Source organism: Haemaphysalis longicornis, unplaced genomic scaffold (genome assembly GCF_048455015.1).
Source record: "Haemaphysalis longicornis isolate Haplotype H1 unplaced genomic scaffold, Haemaphysalis longicornis Haplotype H1 scaffold_80, whole genome shotgun sequence".
NCBI lineage: Eukaryota > Metazoa > Arthropoda > Arachnida > Ixodida > Ixodidae > Haemaphysalis > Haemaphysalis longicornis.
The window spans coordinates 527875-531682 of record NW_027526446.1 but is presented as its reverse complement, the minus strand read 5'-3'; the positions used below and the strand labels follow the sequence as shown (position 1 = coordinate 531682).

The 3808-nt window shown below is 46.6% G+C and overlaps 1 long non-coding RNA gene across 1 annotated transcript; it reads right to left on the bottom strand.

The window, feature by feature from the left end:
- Positions 1-242: 242 nt before the first annotated feature.
- LOC144150850 (uncharacterized) lies at positions 243-3282 on the bottom strand. The gene is made up of 3 exons (XR_013318580.1): positions 2943-3282; positions 2094-2269; positions 243-883 (listed from the first exon to the last, which is right to left on the bottom strand). It is a non-coding gene; the product is annotated as an uncharacterized LOC144150850 (long non-coding RNA).
- Between the last annotated feature and the right edge of the window lie 526 nt (positions 3283-3808).

The window sequence follows — 3808 nt, the reverse complement described above, 5'->3', positions numbered from 1 at the left end:
CGCCATTCTTGTTGCCCTTAGTGCAAAAAAGCTGCCACTAGAGTGTGCAAAGAAAAATACCAGACCAGTAACAAAATGCCTGTACGAAGGCATTTGGTTTTGTTCAAGTACTCCTAAAAGCTCTAATAGCCACATTTGTCAAATAAAGGCAGCAGACTGAAATCACAGAGCTTACACATACTTTTATTATTTCTGTTGCAAAGCCTTGGCCATAACAATTAAAAAAACACTGGCAAAACAAGAGATCCAAACCTTTCAAAGACAAACACGTTTTGGTTTGCCTATGGACAACAAAACTCTAGAAAATCCAAAATGTTGTTTGTTTTTGGTTTTAAAAGTTCTTCGGCTGGTGTCCAACACAGTCCAACAAGAAACACCACTCCAGAAAGGACAAGGCCCTGACAACATCCTCCTGCTCGCAATACGATAAAATTCTCTCTCCCTTCATCCCGACTACACGGGCTCCTGTCGAATTCTCACTCCAAAGCCTGGGCGAGCAAAGTTTTCTCACGCTTAATTTTATACTCAGGAGCTCTAACTCAAGCTCTTTTTGCTGGTTTATCAGCTGGTCCTCTAGCTGTATTTTCTCAGGTGCACCTCCTTATCAGCAGAAGGTGCAGGTTGTGCTCCTCCTGCAGGAGCTCCACCCTCGTGTTATCGTCAGCCCAGAGCTTTCACTCGAGGAGAGCCATATGACCGTTTGGATGCCCTGCGGCCTCCGTAGCGGGCGCTGCTGCATCACTGCCGCTGCAACTGCCGGCTGCGGAAGCTGTAGCTGCCGCCACCAGACTTGGCTCCCAAAGAGACTCTCGTGGTAGACTGTTGTCTTGCGCTGTCACAGCCCATGTTTCCCCTGGAGATGAGTCTGGCTTGGATGAGTCATCTGAAATGAACAAGCAAACTATATCAGTTGAATGTGAAATCTTATGCGATATGTGAGTGCACGGAAGGGTAGGTGAGGGTGATCTTCCTTTCAAGGCAAAGGTGACGCCACTGCCTATTCCACGATACACAAATTGGCTGCCTTACTCTTTACACAGCCATTTGAGTATGTACGGGGAATTAAAGGGGCCATGTGAGTTACCACTCCGTTTTTTCAGCACATGGCCTGGGGCAAAACTTACAGTTAGCTTAGAGCGTGCCATGTGACAGGTAAATGTGATGGCATGCAAGTAAAAAAGGTGCGCACTGTAGCTGCGGAGAACTATGTTTGTGGGGTAGCCGCGGTGTGACGTGTCGCCAGCCTGCTTGTCCAAGTAATTCGCACCAAAAGACAAAAAAAATGAAAGTAAAGCAGTGTTTGGGTTTTCAACACTGCGTCCTTGTGTGTGTGCAACGTCTATTAGAGAGCAGTATGCCACACGTGAGGCTGGTGTGCAGGACACGTCACTCCATCGTTACACCGAAGTGCAACTGAGGTGATTACGAGACGCACCGTAGTGGATAGCTAAGAATTTAGACCACCTGGGGGTCCTCAAAGGGGCCATTAAGACAAAATACACCTTTCTTCTATGTTTATGTATTCGCTTGTAACTTCTACTGTTTACCCAACACTTGCTACTGCTATAAAAAGCATGTGCTATAAATGTAAATGCAGAGATCTTGTTCTGCAAGCTTTGTACTTTGCATCGGATTTTGTCGGCCTCAGCGAATTGCAGCGAGCTGCCAATAATACGTCGTCAGTTCAGTGCGGAAAAGTAGCTAGGGTATTGCAAACCCATTATCTGTTTTCCTCATTATTTCATTTATTCGAGTCAAGTCTGTGTTAAAATTTGTGCAGTGTTATTCTAACGAGGCAATCTTTCCAGTCAACCAAACTTTAATTTTGTCTTCACGGCCCCTTTAACATGAGCCGACCTTTCATTTTTCAGCCTCAACCAGAAAACAGGCTGCAGCAGCCTGCATTAAACCTGCATGCTAAAAAATGCGGATGGCCACTGCTTTTTCTTTCTTCTGCGGCAAAATGGATTCACACGTGATTAGGCCCCTGTTTAGAAACCAAAGCTAATTAATTCAACCACGAGCCCTCACTGCACTGCAGCTCAGAGATGTCGGACAGTTTTTTTCCCTAAAGATGGAAAATTTGTACCCACCTGTGGCATAAACACGGTGTCCCTGGTGCTGTCCACCATTGCCTGCACCAACTGTAGGATCAGTCGACTCTGCACAGGCAGCAGGTGGCGTGTTCCGACCAAGTAATTCTTGTTTTCAGGCCGTATGCCAACCATCTCCATGGTCGGCGACATGGGTCGAGGTAGTGGTACTCCCCCTAGAAAGCAATGCGTAACACACCGTCAGTAAAAAAAAAAAGGCTGGAGTGAATGTGAGCATTGAAATGGCTCTAACAGCAGCATTCCAGTGAAAATAGTCACACGCACACACACATATACCTGTGCTTCTGTGGTCACATTTTGACTTCTCTTTCAAACTATAGTAGACAGTAGTTGAAATGTGAAAATGAAAGCTTCACTTTAAGGCTGCTGTGCTATAGCTAGGGCAGGCCTCCACGTACTGCAGTATGCTGGGGTTTCACAGTACTGCCGATAAGCTCTCAGTACCTGAATGTGGACAGATTATTTGTCAGGGTTCAGAAGCTGAATCTGGCTGGCACACATTTCATTCGTGCACATGATGCGCGGTACACTACAGGTTCGGTTACTAAATTTTGTATATCCTTGTTGAGGGGAGGTTTTTTATTTTGAAAGGCTTGAGATTCAAAATTCGGCTACGTTGAAACGAATTGTTATTATATCCAAGAACGAAACAGGGATGACATAACATCCGCGGCCCTTAAGAACCGGCAAAGTTCTTTTAACACAGGAAAAAAATCACAGCAGGACGCGTGAAAGAAGCAGCTTTCGAACGTAAGGCGCGACGGCAGTAACATCTATCGGTAGCGCAATGCTAGGGTCTTTCAACGAAATTGCGAACGTGTTACTTACCGGCCTTCAATTCCTCTCGCTTTCCGCGGAACCATTCCTCGTTCCACTTCTGCTTCATGTTGTTCCAGCATTGTTCAGTCCTGCCGCGTCGCGTTTTGTGACACCAAAGACGGAGTTAAAATTCCGTAGCAACATCTCGCCACTGGGAAGCTTTCGCTGCAACGGAAGATACGTCGTCCTTGCGCTATAATTTGCTTCGCCGCGTCTTTAAAACCAACACAAGAAGAGTCTTTTCACCTTCTGTGAACCTTGGTGCAACTTTTCTGCGCATTTCTTGGATCCTTTTGCTGCGCACGCACAAAAATACGAAGAAACGAACATGAAACCAACGAAACGCTGTCGAGAATTTTTTTCCTCCATGGTCGAGAACGCCGATGCGGCCGAGCGCCCGGGTTGCCAGATCACATTCACTAATGTCTGAAACACGCGTTATGCTTTGACTGTAGATGATTGGGGATTGCAATTTGCTTAAACAGACCATTGTTAACAATTACTATGGGTGGTTTTTAGTTAAAGGGACTGTTTTATGACCTCGATTTGCATCTTAAACGAAATAATTCCCGGTTACTCTCGATCCCAGCCGCGTCCGTCGCCGCCCCGCTCAAGTCGCCCCCTGACTTGACGAAGCAAGCTCGCTCCAACGTCTATGAAACGCGAAGGTCGTCTTAGACCCGTTCAAGCCGCCTGCTGTCTTGGAGCGGACTTCATGAAGTACGCTCGCTGCTTAAGTTTAAGATAGGTCTATGAATTCGGGGGTCTCCAGGAATCTTCCTCATCATCATCACCATCACCCCAACCTACCACTGCAGGACAAAGGCCTCTCCCATTAATCTCCAGTTACCCCGGGCCTGTGCTAACTGCGACCA